This window comes from Lutra lutra, chromosome 1, assembly GCF_902655055.1.
Source record: "Lutra lutra chromosome 1, mLutLut1.2, whole genome shotgun sequence".
NCBI classification, from domain to species: domain Eukaryota; kingdom Metazoa; phylum Chordata; class Mammalia; order Carnivora; family Mustelidae; genus Lutra; species Lutra lutra.
Genome location: NC_062278.1, coordinates 217,307,793 through 217,327,928, shown reverse-complemented (window position 1 = coordinate 217,327,928; position 20,136 = coordinate 217,307,793). Strand labels below are relative to the sequence as shown.

The 20,136-nt window shown below is 42.1% G+C and overlaps 1 pseudogene; it reads right to left on the bottom strand.

The window, feature by feature from the left end:
* Positions 1 to 748: 748 nt before the first annotated feature.
* LOC125085449 (zinc finger protein 558-like) overlaps positions 749 to 20,136 on the bottom strand; it is a 72,845-nt pseudogene continuing 53,457 nt past the window's right edge.

Below are 20,136 nucleotides of genomic sequence, written 5' to 3'. Positions count from 1 at the left end.
CCAGTGCCTGGTAATTTTTTTTTTTTTCTGTGAGAGTTTGAGGTAAAAGTCTTATCACATAAGCTGTACTTACAGGGTTTCTCTCCACAGTGAGTTAACTTTTGGGCTACTGAATGCTATTGCATATTGATGACAACTTTTCTTCACTGAGTCATGATTAGTCTCCAAAATCATTCCCAGTGGTTTCTCTCCTTGTATCCATACCTTGTGTAGTTCCCTCCCACACTGAATCAGAATCAGTCTGGGTGACCAACACAATATAGATGAAGAAAGAATATATCTTTCTGTGACTAAGTCATAAAAGACATGGCTCCTGCATTGGTTCTTTTGGGTCACATTATTTGGGGGAGAACTTGCTGCCATATTATAAAGATGCTCATTATTGCAGAAAGGCCTACATGGCAAGGAACCACAGGTCCCATGCCAACAACTGGCACTAGTTTGTCAGGAATGTGAATAATCAATCTTCAAAGTGGACCCTTCAGTCCTAAAGACTTCAGGTGCCTGCAGTTCTAGTCGACATATTAGTTGCAACCTTGTGAGGGAACCAGAACCAGAATTATGTAGCTAATCCATTTCTGAACTCCTGACCTACATAAATTGTGAGATAATAAATGTTTGTTGCTTTAAAGCACTAAGTCTTGGGGCTAACTTGTTAGGCAAAGATAATTTCTACATCCAGCATGAGTTCCCAAGATGTTGGAGGATGAGAAATCAATGAATGCTTTCCCAGTCACTGCTTTCCTATCTACCTATTATGAATTCTCTTGTGCACAGAAAGGTAAGAGTTACTACTGAAAGATTTCCCACAGTGATTACATTCATAGGGTTTTTCTCCAGTGTGAGTTCTCATGTGTTTCTTAACAGATGAGAGATTATTAAATGCTTTCCCACAGTCACTACATTCATAGGGTTTCTCTCCCTTATGTATTCTCTTGTGCACAGTAAGAGAGAAACTACTGCTGAAGGATTTTGCACACTGATCACACTCATAGGGTTTTTCTCCAGTATGAGTTCTCACATGCTAGGTCAGATGTGAGCTCTTCCTAAAGGCTTTCCCACAGCCATGGCACTCATACAGTTTCTCTCCTGTATGAATTCTGTTGTGTATAGTAAGGGGGACCTTGTGCTGAAGGCCTTGCCACACTGATTACATTCATAATGATTCTCCTCAGTATGAACTCTCTTGTGCCTTTTGAGGATGCATCTAGTACAGAAGACATGAAAACACTGATTACATTCATAGGGTTTTTCTCCAGTGTGAATTCTCACGTGCAGTCTAAGGGAAGAGGGATTACTGAAGGCTTTCCCACAGTCAGTGCATTCGTAGGGTTTCTCCCCATTATGTATTCTCTTATGAAAAGTCAGGTAAGAACTACTGTTGAAGGATTTGCCACACTGATTATGGTCATAGGGTTTTTCTCTGATAAAAACCCTCTGATAGGGTTTTTCTCTGGTTTTTCTCTTGTGCTGAGTGAAGTTAGATTTTGTGCTGAAGATTTAGAGCACTGAGTACATTCATTAAGTTTCACTCCAAGATGATTTCTTTCCTGTTGATTGAGAGATGAATGATAACTATAATTTATAGTATTTTTAATATATTTTTAAAAATATTTTATTTATTGATTTGACAGAGAGATCACAGGCAGAGAGGCAGGCAGAGAGAGGAAGGGAAGCAGGCTCCCAGCTGAGTGGAGAGCCCGATGAGGGGCTTGATCCCAGGACCCTGGGATCACGACCTGAGCCGAAGGCAGAGGCTTAACCCACTGAGCTACCCAGGCGCCCTATAGTATTTTTAATATTCAATGCTATCATAGGAATTCTCTCTCCCAGGAATTCTGTTATGTATATCATTATAATTTGGCATTTTTGCTACTTTAAGTGTTTGTATAGGCTTTATGCTAGTTTGAGTGGTCAGAAGTTAAAAAAATGGTTGTGGTGCCACAAGTCCTTATTATAGTCAGAGAACATTTTTTTCTGACAGGTTTAACACAAGCTTATGTTTGAAACCTTCAAAATCTGAGTCACATTTATGGAAACGATTATGGAGATGCTCAGGGGAGAAATAATTGTGAAATAATTTTTCTCCAAATTCACAATAGTTTCATGGTATCTCTTCAGAGGCCACTTTCTCTTCGGAGAATGACTCTGTGGTTTTTCTAATTTAATTTGTGGTTTTTCTTACTGTGGAAAATTAGGGATCTTACCATTTTTATGCTTTCATATTGTTCTTTTCTAAAAGCATACTGCTTGGAAGTTAACACTTTGGCTTTAAGTAGAGTCTCCAAATCTGAAACAAATTGAAAATAAGTTTAAATTTGTGGGGAAAATGAAAGACAAAAAGTATGTATTAGTGAAGGCAGACCTTAAAGGATTAGCATTTTTCAGGAGGTTTGCAGTGAAAGGGACACAGGTTTCACAATTTTGGTATTTTTAAAAAAGATTTTATTTATTTATTTCAGAGACAAAGATGGCAACAGAGATAGTGAGAGAGGGCACAGAGCCTGACCTGAAGGCAGACACCAAGCCGACTGGGTCACCCAGGTGCCCCAATTTTAGGTATTTTTTTAAAAAGACTCTAGGAAGATTGAGATTGGGGCTGATATAAGAAGGATTTGTCAGGAATGTAAAGTGGGAAGTAGCTGGACATGGAGCTTATGTGAAACATATTTAAGAAGGAAAATAGACATATCTTTTCTCTTCCTCTAAGGCTGAAGTAAAATTTGAAGTGATGCACAGAGAATTTAAGAGGAAGCAAAGAAGGTACACAAAGAGGTTTATCTTAAATGCTTTTGATCTTGTCAAGAAAAAAAGGAAATTTTACAAAACTCCCTGACTGACATTTCCTAATGTAACACTCCAAACTCCCAAGCCACATGCCAGAGATGTTCCTCACAAGGACTCACAATCTACCTGGGGCTCACCTGGACAGTTGCCTGGGAGAATTGTGATTTCCTCTGTAATCACTTTATCTTCTTGCTCCAATTCAGACACCAGGCCAGGTTTATCATCTTCATTTCCTATCCATAAAGAGAAGACATAGTATGTAGGGGGACCCTACAGGGGAAAATGAGCCTCATCATGAATCTGAAGCCCCTACTTCTGAAGATAAGCAGGTGTGGTTTTACGAACAATGGAATAATTATCCATAACTTCTAATAAATATAGTAGTTCTCTTTCATAGTGAAAAAAAAAAGTAAGTTACCTCAGTCGATATGATACCCAGGGTGTTTGGGGGAATAACTAGCACCAGAAGCTAAAGCCCAAGCTCAAATACAGATTTAAAAGCTCCAAAACTGTTATGCACAGAGAATATAAAGTAAGGGCCAGCACTAGATCTTCAGTTCATAGGGAAGGCATTAGACTGTAAGCTCCATGATGGTAGGGACCACATCTATCTTATTCACCACTGTATTCCCAATTCCTTTTTATTTTTTTTAAAGATTTTTTTTTTTAATTTATTTATTTGACAGAGAGAGATCACAAGTAGACGGAGAGGCAGGCAGAGAGAGAGAGAGGGGGAAGCAGGCTTCTTGCTGAGCAGAGAGCCCGATGTGGGACTCGATCCCAGGACCCTGAGATCATGACCTGAGCCGAAGGCAGCGGCTTAACCCACTGAGCCACCCAGGCGCCCCTGTATTCCCAATTCCTAACACAGGCCTAGGAACACAAAGGTGCCCAAGAAAGACCTCTGAGAAGTGATGTCAGCAAAAATGATGAAGTAGGGAACTCTGAAAGTTTAACTTCCACCAAAAAAAAAGAAAAGAAAAAAAAAAGCAAATAGGTAAAAACTGTTAGAATTAACTTCACTAAAACTCTGGAAAGTGATGAAGATCTTACAGCAGCAAGGAAAATGCTTAATCAAGAAAACCAGCTGAATCTGTAAGAGAGCTTTTTAACTGACCCTCACCCCATCCTGCGTCCCACCTCACCAAGTACACTGAAGACAGTTTGTGCTCTTAGTACTGGTGGAAGTAGGACAAATCTTATTTTCAAAGAAGTGTGGTTGTGTGTTTTTACCTTCCTGGTGACTCCCAAAAGGATTGGCTCAAAGGGCTTGCCTTTATTTTAACTCCAAACTCTCCTGGAGTTGAAGGGGCTATGTGGGTGGAGGGCTGGAATATGTACTGAATACATTTAAATGTATTAGCTACTGCTGCCTGGGGCAAGGGAAAATCACTGAAGCAGACATAAGACTAGCCCAAAAATCTCAGAGGAAAAGTAGGGAGCAAGATACTTTGGGGGAAAGGGGCTTTGAAAAGCTCCCATGTAGTCCTAAGTATAGAACATGTACATACTGAGGGTTGGGTGTATGCTCAGAAAACATCTGAAAAGACACTAAGCCTTCACCTTTGACAGCCTATCAGGTTCTATGCAAACAGGAAGTGAAGACTAAGGCAGAGTTACAAACTGTTTGAGTTATGAAGGCATGCTCCTACATATACAGAGACCATCTGCAAAGACTGGGAGTTCCAGGCATTTAAGGAAATCTCTGATAAATCATTAGCTGACTGTTAACCCAACAAAACAGAAATTGCAGTGGCCACACATGATAAATACAGACGTTACAAAATCAGTTCAAAAAATGTCACCGGGGCACCTGGGTGGCTCAGTGGGTTAAAGCCTCTGCCTTCGGCTCAGGTCATGATCTCAGGGTCCTGGGATCAAGCCCCACATCGGGCTCTCTGCTTAGCAGGGAGCCTGCTTCCTCCTCTCTCTCTCTCTCTGTCTACCTCTCTGCCTACTTGTGATCTCTGTCAAATAAAAAAAAAAAAATCTTTAAAAAAAAATGTCACCAAACAAGACCCAACTAGAATGAGCAACAACAATAAAAATTGGGGATGGGGGAATCTTTGACTTACAGAACTGCCATAACATTCCAAATGTTTGGGAGTTTTCAACAAATTATGAGGCATGCAAAGAAACAAAGAAGCATGACCATTACAGGAAAAGAAAACTAAAAGACACTGTCCCTGGGACGCCTGTGTGACTCAGTGGGTTAAAGCCTCTGCCTTCGGCTCAGGTCATGATCTCAGGGTCCTGGGATCAAGCCCCACATCGGGCTCTCTGCTCAGCAGGGAGCCTGTTTCCTCCTCTCTCTCTCTCTCTCTGTCTACCTCTCTGCCTACTTGTGATCTCTGTCTGTCAAATAAAAAAAAAAAATCTTAAAAAAAAATGTCACCAAACAAGACCCAACTAGAACAAGCAACAACAATAAAACTTGGGGATGGGGGAATCTCTGACTTACAGAACTGCCATAACATTCCAAATGTTTGGGAGTTTTCAACAAATTATGAGGTATGCAAAGAAACAAAGAAGCATGACCATTACAGGAAAAGAAAACCAAAAGACACTGTCCCTGGGACGCCTGTGTGACTCAGTGGGTTAGAGCCTCTGCCTTTGGCTCAGGGTCCTGGGATTGAGCCCCGCATTGGGCTCTCTGCTCTGTGGGGAGCCTGCTTCCCCCCCTCTCTCCCTGCCTCTCTGCCTGCCTCTCTGCCTACTTGTGATCCCTCTCTCTGTCAAATAAATAAACAAAATCTTTAAAAAAAGACACTATCCCTGAGACTTACTAGACCAAGATTTCAACTATTTTAAGCATGCTCAAAGAACTAAAGGAAACCATGAAAATGGATTCTCAACAAATAGTGAAAGACATTATAAAATAGAACCAAACAGAAATTTTGGAGTACAAAGTACAAGAAATTAAAATGAAACATTCACTAGAGAAGTTTATCATCAAACTTGATCTGGTGAAAGAAAGAATCACTGAACTTGAAGATAGGTCAACTGAGATTGTTCAATTTGAAGAATATAGAGAAAAAAGAAAAAGAAAAAAATAACAGAGCATAAGAAACATGTGGGACACCTTCAAACAATGAACATGTGCATAATGGAGTTCTTGAAAGAGAGGAGACAGAGAAAGGGGCAGAAACAATATTTTTATTTTTTAATTTTTTTATTATTTATTTATTTTTTTAAAAAAATTATTTATTTGACAGAGAGAGATCACAAGTAGGCAGAGAGGCAGGCAGGCAGAGAGGGGGGGAAGCAGGCTCCCTGCTGAGCAGAGAGCCCGATGTGGGGCTCGATCCCAGGACCCTGAGATCATGACCTGAGCCGAAGGCAGAGGCTTTAACTCACTGAGCCACCCAGGCACCCCCAGGAACAATATTTTTAAAAGGCAAATGGCCAAAAAATTCCCCAAATTGAAGAGAGTCATGGATCTACACAATCAAGAAACTTAATGAACACTGAAGAGGATAAAATTAAGGAGACCAGGGGCTCCTGGGTGGCTCAGTGGATTAAAGCCTCTGCCTTCAGCTCAGGTCATGATCCCAGGGTCCTGGGATCGAGCCCCACGTCGGACTCTCTGCTCAGTGGTGGGCCTGCTTCCCCCCCTCACTCTGCCTGACTCTCTGCCTGCTTGTGATCTCTTTCTGTCAAATAAATAAATAAAATCTTTAAAAAGAAATTAAGGAGACCAAATTGAGACATGTTATAATCAAACTGTTGAAAGCTAAAGACAGAGTATCCTGAAAGCAGCAAGAGAATTTTTGGTTCATCATATACATGGGATCACCACCAACCAGATTAACAGCTGATTTCTTATGAGAAATTGCAGAGGCCATAAAACAGTGGGAGGACACATTCAGAGTGCTGAAAGAAAAAAAAACCTCTGTCATCCATTAATTCTATATGCAGCAAAACTATCCTTCAAGAAAGTGAAAAGACAACCCATAGAATGGGAGAAAATTTTGGCATATCATGTATTTGCTAAGGATCCAGCATCCAGAATATATAAAGAACACTTATGACTCAACAATAAAAAGGCAAAAGGCAAACAACCCCAGGGCCCCCCCAAAACGGGCAAAGGACTCGAATACACATTTTTCCGAAGAAGATATACAAATGGGCTTACAGGCACATGAAAAGAGGACCCTTCTCCTTATTTTTTAGGGAAACACAAATAACTATGTGTTCCCACATTGCTGGTGGGAATGTAAATGGTGCACGGAGAAAAGGTTGGAGGTTCCTCAAAAAATGAAACACCGAATGACCACAAGACCCAGGAATTCCATTTCTAGGAATATGTACAAGAGAACTGAAAACAAAATGTTCAGGCAAAAACATACATGAATACTCATAGCACAGCATTCTTCACAGTAGCCAAAACATGGAAGTGACTCAAATGTTCATCAATGTTGAGTAGGTACACAAAAAGTGGTGTATCCACACAGTAGAATAACATTCAGCCACAAAAAGGAGTAAAGTTCTGATACATGCTACAGCATGGCTGAACCTTGAAAACATTACTCTACGCAAAAGAAGCCACATACAAAAGGATATCTCTTGTACGATTCCATTCATATGCCATGTCCAGAACCGGTGAAAACATAGAGACAGAGAGTAGATCCGTGGTAGCTACTGGCTGGAGTAGGTGGGAAAGGGAGTGGCTACTTAATGATTATAGGGTTTATTTTTGGTGCAATAAATGTTCTGGAATGAGACATGGTTGTACAACACCATGGCATTACTAAAAATCACTGAATTGAGCATTAAAAATGTTTTCTGTTCTGTGAATGTTACATGAATTAAAAACAAAAAGACTTATTACCTGAGTCATCCAATAAATGCAGGGCTGAGGCGGGGCTTACCCAGGGATGCCAGGTTCCTGCAGTTCTCCCGCATCACGTCTCTGTACAGTGTTCTCTGAGAGGGGTCCTGCAGTGCCCACTCTTCCTGCGTGAACTCCACAGCCACATCCTCGAAGGTCACCAAGTCCTGAGCCATCACAAGCATTATGTCTTAGCCAAGGACTATCCCCACCAAGTTGACAGGAGGAGGACAGGAGTAGAAACAGGGAACCCCAAGCATAAGATATACGGGAAGAGTCCTGAGCTGTGCTCTCCACTGCTTCTGGGCTCAGCCTGCAGTGCTCCTCTCCTGTCTACTGAAGCCCACTGCCAAGGTGAAATGTACTTCTAAGTGAGTGCCTTATTCCAGGGAGACTGTGAAATCCTGCAGTCTTATCTCCCTCAGTCTCGGGGTTGAGCATAGGCCGGGGACATGGCAGATGCCAGAGATACTTTCCAGTAGCCATCAACAGTGGCTTGAATATAGGACCCAGTCATGTCTTTTCTTTAAAGCTAATAATAATGTTATGTATAAAGTGACTCTGGAAGAAGTTATGAAAATATAGAAAATGTTGATAAACACTGACAACATTTTATCTACCAGCAGATACCCAGAGATCCTGCAATGCCTGAAGACATGGTTTGGTTGTGGGGCTCCAGGCCCTGAAAGGTAAGTCCAACTCAGTGAAAAGAATAATGACTTGGAAAAGGGGGTATCTGACTCACCGGTAACCGGCTTGTCAGGAAGCCATGCACTGACCCTTCCTCCTCTGTGCATCCTTTTTGAGGCGAGGCTGAGAACAGGGAAGGCTGAGCTGGAGAAAAAGAAATGAGTCTGAGGAGGTCGGGATGGCTCTGTATTCTAGCACTCACCAGTGTGGGGGCTTCCCCACTTACCCATAACTGACCATACCCCAACACACACACACACACACACGCACGCGCGTGCACACACAACTTTCACAGGAGGCCAGAGCAGAGTCCTGTCTCACCAAGGCCAAGACTCTTACTGCATTTCCCATTTCCTGTAGAGGGAATTGAAGTTCAAGGGGCAGCACTATTGTTTTATCAAGTTTACAGAAAGAATTTGAGGCATAATTCAAAGGCTCTCCCATATTCACCACACAGGTGACACCACAGTCACCCAAACCACCAACACCCTAAATCCCAAGAACCACATGGGGTCCCTGTGACCCCCGGGCGTCCGCTCGACACTCACCTCATTGCTCAGCCCCTCCTCTCCCACTCTGGTGCAGGGGCCTTTAATGCTTTGACTCTGAGGACCCCCGAACTTACCACAAGTGGGGGACAGAACCACGGCCGCCATCCTGTGACTCAACAGAGAACCCGGACGCTCCTCCTCTCATCCCCACCGCGCACGCAGGCCAGGTTCTGGAAGAAACAGGCAAACAGGAGTCTTCACAGCCTCTCTCCCTCCCCAGGCTACTGAGGACGGACTTGTCGCAGCCTGCCCACCATGTCCTCCTTCGAAACGCACATGGGGTCTCCAGACCTGGGTCTTTACTTTGCTCAGAAGGGGATGAACGCAGGGCATGTGAAGGCAGAACTTGTCCTCTTCTGTCCTAACCGGTACGACCAGCACGGGCTTGCGCCATCCCCATGGAATCCTCAGGCTCACAGAGTCTCAGGGCACATTCTTCCCATCCAAGTGCTTGTCACACACACAGTCCCAGGTACGACCCTTTCCTGGACACGCTGGCACCTGCCTCCCATCAGTCTTTCCCCCGCCAGTCCCACCACGGTCAGATGACGTCAGGGGGCGTGCGGATGACCCTCACCGTGTTAGGAGTGTGCCCCCATCCACGTTGGCCACACCTTCCATCGGCACCACCCTAGACCCTGTCTTCACCTGACCCCGTTCTACCATCTAGAAGAGCAGCTCAGAAATGTCTCTCTGAACCCAGCCTCCCAGACTCGCCCTTATTCACTCCGTGTCTCTCTACCACACAAAGGACTCGGTCCAGCTGCTCTCCTGCTTCCTCAGGCACTTCCTGTTTCATGTTCACAACATCTGGCCATTTCCTAAATTTATTACTAATGACAGTTTGTCAGCAGCTAATATAACTCTAAATTTAAGCTAATCTTATTTGAATTAGAGTGTTCTATTAACCATTTTTCATGCTGCTTAGAAAAGTAACCCTCACAAAAAGATCGCTTTTGTATCATGGTGACATCTATGTGGTCCAGTGATATTTCAGGAGAATGCCCACACTTCTTTAATTCTTACAAGAGGGGGAAATATTACTGGCTTTTCACCATTTAGAATGGCAAAAATTAACAAGGTAAGAATCACCAAATTTTGCAGAGAATGTGGAGAAAGGGGAACCCTCTTACACTGTTAGGCTTTTCAATATTTCTACCTTATGTGCCTTTTGTCATTATAAAAAAATAATAATTGTTGGATTGCCTTTCAATTACTCAGTATTAGGTTTTGTTGTTGCTGTCTTTATTATAAATCCATATTCCTCATATTGAGCCATTTTAACCAATATGTTGCCTTCCAGTAAATATACATAATGGGAGATGCAGTGTTTTTAGTAGTGAAATACATCTATAAGAAGGGGAGTTTTCCTTCCGTTTTTCACCCAGTCTCTTTCCCTGAGCATAGGCAAAGTGTTTTTACCCTTTGACTCATTTCCTTGTGTCTCACTTGCTACTCAACCTGGGACATTCTGGTTTCAATCACTACCAATCCAAGGACACCACCCTTGGTAGAATCACTGGAGATCTTATTCATAACAACCAATGCAGACTGCAACTACAATGATACTATTTCTTATCTGTCGATCAAGAAAAACCCTTTATTGGAAAGTCTGCCTAGAAAGGCACTCTCCTACACTGCTGGGTTGCAAACCTACAGAAGGAAATTTGTCATGATCACAGAAAATGGTGAAGACACTAACTTCTTCTCCGTCCATCCCACTTGTAGGAATCTTTGTCAAAGATACAGAAATACTAAAACAGATGTCTAAGACTATTTACTGTGGCAATAAATATAATTGTGAAGGTCTAGAAGCAACACAAATGAGCATCTATAGGGAACTGGGAAGTAAACTTGGGAATATCCATATAGTGAAGGATCATGTAGCCACTACAGAGTGAGATGATCTCAAGGTATTCATAGAGAGTATTCTCCCCAATAAATATAAGGAGAGGAAAAAATTCAAGGTACAAAACAGTATACGAAATGTTCCTTTTATAAGAAGGGAAGGGCCAGGAGACACACACATATATGTGTATATATATATATATATATATGCATATATATTTTTTGGATATATACATTTATAGACACATTGTAGATAGATACATACACAGATATCCATACCTATTTGCTTATGGATGCAAAAAAAAATACTGAGAGGATAAAACAAATGAGTATAAATGGTGACCAATAAGGGCAGGAGAAAAATCGAGAAGAAGAGACAGGAGTTATAGTTAGTATTCTGGAACATGTCTTATTAGAGAATTTTGGCTTTGGAATCATATTTTTAAAAGTACATCTGCAATTCTCAAAACTGAAACAAATAACATAAACCTAATTGCACATCAAGTTGGAAACATGATCACAAGAGAGTCTGAAAAAACAATGCCTTCCCATGACTTTAAAACAAAGTCCACTTCTAATTCTACCAGTTTCCTATTGGTGGACATTTGAGTTGCTTCTCATCTTTTGCTGCTGGAAATAACACTCTCACGAATAACCTCATATTATATTTTCAGAGGTTGACATTCAGAATGTATTTCCAGAAGTGTTGTTGCTAGATACAGACAGCAATGTTTCTGAGTGTCATTTTTTATATATAGTGAAGGAGAATACCATTAAGTAAATAAATCAATGTTGTTAGGAGTCAATATATTTAGTATAACATATAAAAATTAACATAAAACCCAAAAAGTTAAGGAAAAAACACTGCAAAGTTAAAACTGAATTAGAAATATCATGTTAAATTCGTGATTTAAAAAACATATTTTGGCTCAACCGAGTGTACAACTCTTGATCTTGGGGTTGTAAGTTTGAGCCCCATCTTGGGTGTCACGATTACTTAAAAATAAAATCTTAGGGGTGCCTGGGTGGCTCAAGCAGTTAAGCGTCTGCCTTATGCTCAGGTCATGATCCTGGTGTCCTGAGATTGAGCCCCAGGTGGGCTGGCTCCCTGCTCAGTGGGGAGAGTCTGCTTATCCCTTTCTGTCTGCCTCTCCCACCTGCTCATGGTCTCTCTCGAGCTCAAATAAATAAGTTTTAAAAAAAATCTTTAAAAAACAAAAATAAAATGTTAACAACCTTGTTGGCCCACTGGGCCAAAAACATACATATATTTCCTAGTGAAATCCAGGGAAAGTTCTGCTCCGGGGTCACTTAGCATGTCCAGTGTCTAGATCTTGGTTTTTAATACTATTCGCCATTCCAAGGAGCAAAGTATGAAATAGTAATGGAAAAATCTCTAGTATATATTAAGGGACAAAACGCAAGACAAAGAAAAATGCATACAGTACTACAATGTTTTGTGTAAGTAAAGTGGAAACAAGAATACATTTGCTTTGGGGCACCTGTGTGGCTCAGTGGGTTAAAGCTTCTGCCTTCGGCTCAGGTCATGATCCCAGCGTCCTGGGATCAAGCCCCACATTGGGCTCTCCAATCTGCAGGGAGCCTGCTTCCTCCTCTCTCTCTGCCTGCCTCTCTGCCTACTTGTGATCTCTGTCTGTCAAGTAAATAAATAAAATCTTTAAAAAAAAATACATTTGCTTGTATTCACCTGAAAACCTGGAAGGATAAGAATGCACAATAAACCATTAAAAGCAATTACCTAGGGGCGCCTGGGTGGCTCAGTGGGTTAAGCCGCTGCCTTCGGCTCGGGTCATGATCTCAGGGTCCTGGGATCGAGCCCCGCATCGGGCTCTCTGCTCAGCGGGGAGCCTGCTTCCTCCTCTCTCTCTGCCTGCCTCTCTGCCTGCTTGTGATCTCTGTCTGTCAAATAAATAAGTAAAATTAAAAAAAAAAAAAGCAATTACCTATAGGTCTCTAAGGGAAGAACAGGTGAGGGCAAGCTTATCATATCATCTTTAACTTTTCAACCAAAGGCAAGGAAAAACTTTAACCAGAATTTTCAACATGTGAGTATTTTCTTTAAGAAAACTGAGTAATCTAATTTTTAACCCTCACTCTTAGTGACTCCTGGTGTCACTTTCCCACAGCAAGGACCCATCAGCAGTTCTGCATAATGGAAGCTGCTGGAACCTGTCGCTGCAATTTCCACGGGGAACACAACTTGGTCACATGAAAGTCCACGGATCCCTGAGAACAGGTGGAGCCTGAGGCTGGTTTCAACCCAAACTCAAACTGGAGAGATGCTCCTCTTGCCTTGGGGGAAAAAAAAGGCACAAAGATTGCTTTTGAGGTCTTTATATAGGAAGTAATAGTTGTTGGATAGAAAGACCGCTCATTCACCATTTTTAAAATTTACTGATTTGAGATGTAGTAAGAGCCCAGCCTGCTGGCAGAGCCTGAATTTGCCTGGTTCGCACCCAGCCGTCTGCTCCCGCGCGGGAGAAGGCGGCGTCAGGCTGTGCGCATTCGCCTTGCTCACTCTTTTCGCAGTTTAGATAAAGCTTCTACGGCTTGTCGCTTGGGGGGGTCCCTGGCGTAAGGGACCCAGCTGACTTTGAAACGATTTGCACAGCAGATTCAAGACTTCAGAGACTTAAGGCCCCGCAGAGAGCGGGGATTCCCAACCTTGGCACCGCGGACACTGGGGCGGGAAGACTTGGTCGTGGGGGGCGGTCCCGCGCGTGGGGCCGTGAAGGGCTGAGGAGCATCCCCGATCACCACCCTCCAGGTGCCGGTATGTGACCACCCCATTGTCCCCAGACAGGGCCGGAAGTCGGGGAGGGCAGAGTGGCCCCCAGGGGAGGTGACGGGGACCGTGCTTTCTGAGGGGGATGGCGCGTCCGGAGCCAGAGGCTGACCTGAGAAACAGCCTGAGGCCCCGGGGAGGGAGGAGGGATGCGGGTGTAACCGGGGACTGTCCGAGGCCCAGCCCCTCTAGGATGGGGCCCGAGATCGCGGGCTCGCGGCTCCCCGAGTCCAGTGCGGACCTGTAGTGCAGATAGGACCCGCAGCCAGGGCCCCGCCCCCGCGGCTCCGCCTCGGCCCCGCCCCTGCCCCCGCGGCTCCGCCTCGGCCCCGCCCCCGCCGCACTTCCGCTTCCGACCTCGAGCCAGCCACAGCCAAGAGGGGCACCTGGGGTCTCTGGGCTGAGGCGGGGGGCGGGGTGACGGGAGCCGGGCCTTGGGGGCCGCGAGGGGCAGGGATCGGGCCTAGCGGAGCGGTGGCGGCAAGGGGCGGAGGCCGAGAGGGGCGTCCGGGGTCTCCGGGCTAAGGCGGGGGACGGGGGGGGAGGGGGGTGCTGGCGGGGCCGGAGCCGGGCCTTGGGTGCGCGAGGGGCAGGGACCCGGCCTGCGGGAGTGGTGGCCGCGAGGGGCGGGGGATCGGCCGGTAGTGGGGAGCCGCGGCGGGGAGGGGAGGGCGGGGACCGGGCCTCAGGCGGGGGTGCTTTAGTTTGCTTAACTGACAAGAAAAGACAACTTTTTGACAAAAACCCATGAGGGCAGTATGGAAAAGTGAGGCGCCGAAGTATCTCTTAACTTTTGTTATTGGAGAAAAAGGAAATAACTAGGAAACAATCTATCGAGGGAGGAATACAGTGGGTGCGGAGACAATCCTTGTGTAGATGGAAGCTTAGTATGTGATCGAGGTAGCATTTCAAATACCCAGGGAAATGATGATTTAATAATGGTTTGAGGAGAATGTAGGATACATTTAAAAAATTAACAAGTCTGCAGGAAGAGATTCCAAATATATTCTGAAAGGTAAAATTAAAACTGCTAAAGGAGTCAGAAGCAAACATGAAAGGACGTATGTGTAACCGAGTTATTTTGCCCAAATGGGAATCTTTTTCTCTTTTTTTTAAACATTTTTTTAAAGGTTTTTTTTTTTATTTGACAGAGGGAGATCACAAGTAGGCAGAGAGGCAGGCAGAGAGAGAGGAAAGGAAGCAGGCTCCCTGCTGAGCAGAGAGCCCGATTGGGGGGCTCGATCCCAGGACCCTGAGACCATGAGACCATGAGACCATGACCTGAGCCAGAGGCAGAGGCTTAACCCACTGAGCCACCCAGGCGCCCCCAAATGGGAATCTTTATAATAACTGTCACTTGAAAAAAACAGAAGGTGCAGTGGAGGATGGCCTGATATTTCCAAGTTACGAAATGAGCTTTTCAGTCTAGAGAGGTGTCAGAGGAAACAGAGAATGTGCTCACTGTATATGTACTAGTGGGAGAAATAGCTAGATTAAACAGGAAAAACTTTGAGGATTGTCATTAATCCAAAGTAGAACTTCTGTTTGTGAGCCTTGATGGCTAAGGGAGGTGTAGGTAGAGACTCTTGAAATAGAGCGGACAACTTGGAAAAGAGATAAAGAGCTAAAGATAATAGTTTTGTGATATTGAAGTGAAAAACCAGAGTGATTTATTGTTTAAAGACCTAAAAATATGATGAGACTTCTGAGATAAAATCTAAGAATGCGTGTTTTCTCCAGGAACCTATTTTATTCCTTAAATCTTTTGACGAGTGCTTGGTGGGTCCTAACCTGGAAAGATCAGCACTTTGGGGCAGAGATGCTGCCTAGTAATCTAGTGCTTGAAGCCAAGATGGCGATCTCCACGGGCACCATGACCTTGCCCTTGGTGCTGTGATAGAGGGGGAGGACAGTGATTCAGACACTGCAGAACACTTTTCTCTCTTCTAGCCTTCACCACCCCCCAAACGCAGCGTGTGTGTGCGCACATGCACACACACACCCACCCACCACCACCACAAAGAACACCAACACCAACAATGGGTACATGGATTACACAGAGGGACAAAGCTGTGCGGCAAATTAGGAGAACAAAAGATGAAGACAGGCCTCCTAACAACGGTCTTTTAGGCTCAGTATTTTACCTGTAGGCTTGAACTACCTATTAGACTTTTTTCTGTTTGGGGAGACAGTAAGCTATTTAAACCCCTACTCCTGGAAAGTAAGATTCCACTTGTGCCATAGTTTTGGAGCTGTTGTTTTGACAAATTGGGGACACACATGGTCCCATATTTCTCCCTCATGTTTTATCAGAAATGTCAGGGTTTGTGATCTAGTTATATAAAGCAATACACAATTTTCCTTATTACAAAGGTTATGTGATCATTTTATTAGAAAAGCAGGTAAACATGGAAAGAAGGGGCACCTGGGTGACAGTTACGCCTCAGCCTTCAGCTCAGGTCATGATCTCAGGATCCTGGGATCAAGCCCCACATCAGGCTCTCAGTTCAGTGGGGAGCCTGCTTCTCCCTCTCCCTCTGCCTGCCACTCTCCCTGCTTGTGCTCTCTCTCTAAATAAATAAAATCTTAAAAAAAAAATGAAAACTAAGTCAACTGTAAGTTCATCTTTAAAAGATAGTCACTATTTACATTTTGGTTCATCCTCTTCTAGTTGATTTTCCTGCTTTATTTATAAACAAATATTAATTCACAGCACTGATATTGCATAATAACTAAGTTTTTGTTAAAAAAAAAAGATGCTGAACTTTCCCCTATATTCATAAATACGTGATTTTTAATGTCTGGAGTTCTCAGTATATCACAGTTGCTTTAACCAGCATCCTATTCTTGGGAGAAGCCCCAGGAAAAGGAATGTCTAGACAGAGTATTCTTAGTTTAAGACTTTGATAAATAGATTTCTGAATCACTGTCTTATTCTATATTCCCATCAGGAATGAAAACTAGTGTGACTATGTCCCTATACTTTCTTCACAAAAGGGTATTATCACTATTTTTAATATTTGCAAATGGTTGAAAGCATTTCTTCAAGGGTAAGTGTACTTAATATATCCACAGGTGAGTTCTTTTTCCTCTTTGTCCATTTTTTAAAAAATTTAACTCATCCTTACTGATTCGTAAGAGTTCAAAATACCTCAGTGCTATTAATCTTTACGTACCATGTTTACCAGATTTTTTAAGCTGAGGCGTCATTTATTTATCAATTTTGTCATGGGGTTTTCTGATAAAGGAAGTCTTGAGATCTTATGGAATCAAATTTTGCCCATATTTTCCTTGATAGCTTATGGATTTCATGTCAAACTTAGATCTTATAAAACCCATAACTATAAAAAGAGTCACTTTCTTCCTCTAGAAATTTGTGGATCCATTTCTTAGATTTGAGTTCTTAATTTGTCTAGAATAGAGGTGTAATTTCAACAATTTAGTATTCTATGGTAGGAAAGTGCCCTTATAGAAATTATTCTAGGGAAAGACCTACACAAATGAAGGGGAGCAAAGAAGGTAATTGGAGTCATAAATATCACAAAATATGTGTCAGGTTACAGTAACTTCTGACCTGAATTAAAAGAGAAAGTGGCTCAGTGACAACAAAATGGCAAAGAAATAAAAAATACTCAAGAAAATATGAAGAAAATGAGGAAAACCTATGATAATCCGACCATTCAAAGTTAAGTGGTTTGAGACCATTTCACAGTATGCATTTATTATCTTTCCAAATGCACAAATATTTTCAAGTCAGTGTATTTTGGAGTGGACATCCGCAATAGTAGGATTAAGTTTGAAATTTAGGGAAGTACTAATAGGATCACAAAACAGACCTGGAGGGTAACATAAGGGTCATATGGGGTTATTACTCATCAGGAGATGAAGAAATGAGCCCTCAGAGATGAACTATTTCAACTAATTGAAGTTCTTTTTTTTCTTTCCATGTAGAATTTGTGTATTGCTTCATGTTTTTGCAACACACACAAATCTGTACTGTTATTTGTTTATAAAAGTAATCTTTCTAGGTAAGCAAGATACGTGGTCAAGTACTAGCTTCCTTATTTTTTAAATGACCAAGCCTAAATATAAAACCTAAATATTAATTCAGTTTAGAGGTTTGAGAAGATCTATTTCTGCAAAACATTTTGGTTAATTCTCCTGAAGAGAAATGAAACAGTCTGCTCTCCAGAAGGGCCGTGTTTATGTGAGAACATTTTGATGGCAAAATTACAGTGCAAAGGGGACAGCCCACGACTACTACAGGCAAAGAGCAGTGCTCTTGGCATTCCAAGAAGGAAGAGGTTAAATTTCACTGGGGACAGACTGGGACACACTTCTGAAAGAGATATTACAATGTGGTTTTTATCACCTCATGCAAATATTAATGATATAACTTAAATTATTTGATATAAAAAGTAACACAGTAAAGACACAAATCTGAACTAGTTTACAATCATGCTCATGTGGTCAAATGTTTTGTAAAATTTGCAAAAGTAACATGTTATTTTCTTTTTCTTTTTTTTTTCCAGCTTTGTTATGATACAATTGATAATTAAGAATTGCACATATTTAACTTGATTTGATCTACCTATACGTTGTGATTAATTACCACAGTCACGCTAATTTACATCTCCATCGCCTTATTTACCAACCGTCTTTTGTGTGCATGTGTATATGTTAGGAAGGCTTAAGATCTGCCTTCTTAGCAAATTTCAAAATGCAATTCAGTATTGTTAATTATAATCTCAGTCTTACACTTTAGGTCTCCAGAGCTGTTTATCTTGCGTAGCTGAAACTTTGTAACCCTGGACCAAGGTCTTCCCATTTCCTCCTCCCCTTAACCCCTAGAAACCACCTTTACACTCTGCTTCTGTGAGTTTGAATGTTTTAGATTCCATGTTTAAGTGAGATCATTCAGTATTTGTCTTTCGGCATCTGGCTTATTGCACTTAAATAAGGTCTTTCAGTTTCATCTGAATTGTCTCAAATGTCAGGATTTCCTTTTTTTTTTTTTTTTTTTTTTTAAGGCTGAATAACACTCCATTTAAATAAATCACATTTTCTTTATCCATTTGTCTATTGACAGACATTATGGTTGTTTCCGAGTCTTGGCTGTTGTAAATATATGTTAAGATGAATGTGGGGGTGCAGATACCTCTTAGAGATCCTGATTTTCTTTGGACATACACCTAGAAATGGGATTACTGGATCATATGGTTGGCTCAATTTTTAATTTTTTGAGGAACTTCCATACCGTTTTTCTCAGTGGCTGCACACTGGAGATTCCTATGAACAGTATATAAGGGTTCACTTTTCTTTGCATCCTTGCCAACACTTGTTATCTCTTGTCTTTTTGACAGCCATTTTAACAGGCGTGGGTATCTATCCCCTTGTAAAATATCTTTTACAACCTTTCAAGGCACAAAAGCAAATACTGAAATAAAGTGAACCTACAATCAGGACTTCGGACCTCTGTATCATAATGTTAAAGCAAAATCTTAAAACTTTCAAATTTTGAGAACTATAGATTCACGTGCACTTGTAAGAAATAATACAGAGAGATCTTGCAGGACTTTCACCTGGTTTCCCCCAATGACAACATCTTGCAAAACTGTAGTATTGTACCACAACTGGAGAATTACCATTGATATTGCCCAGATACAGAAGGGTCTGATCATCCACAGAGATCCCTTATTCCCTTTTATAGACACATACACTCCCCTCCCTGGCCACTTCTATCCTTTACCCCCTGGATATCACTAACCTGCTCTTCATCTCCATAATTTCGTCATTTAAAGAATGTTCTAGAAATACGCGGTATGTAACCTGTTGGAATTGTTTTTTTGCCCTCAATATCCTGGAGGTTCATCCATAGCTTGTTCCTTTTTTATGGTTGAGTAGGGTTCAGTGGTGTGAATATACCATATTACTCTGTTTACCCATTCACCCATTAAAGTATATTGGAGTTGTTTTGTTTTTTGGCTATTCAGAATAAAGATTTTCAATAAACATTTGTGTACAAGTTTTTTTGTGGGAACATGAATCTTAGTTTCTTTGGAATAAATGTATAAGACTTAAATTTTTTTTTTAATTTTGAAATAATTATAGACTCAAGCACTTAGAGAAGCAGTAGAGAGAGTCCCACGTACCCATCACTCAGTAAGCCTCATTGGCCTTCCCTTTCAGGTCAAGCAGAGGGGACAGAAGGAGTGCCAGACACGTGTCAGGTCACCAGCCTGTGTAATTTCTGGCATTAAAGGCCGATGTGCCTGTCATCTTCTACTATTTTTAGTATTTGCAAACAGTTGGAGAAGGCATTTATCCTAGGCTGAATAAGGTAATCAAGTGCTTTTGGCAATTTCCTAAATAGTGAATTCAGTGCCAACATTTTCTTCTTTTTCACTTTCTTACTCTTTGGCATTTTATAGGTAATCTGTCTTATATCTGTGGTTGCTATGGAAAGAAACCACTTCATACTGTGCAAATTCACCATGATATACATGTGGGCGGATTAATTTTCATTCTACTTAGCACTCCCTGGTCGTTCTAAAACAGAAACAAATGAATTTCAGTTTTGGGGATGTCACAGCTGCGATTTCTTTGAATTCAGATATTCTTCC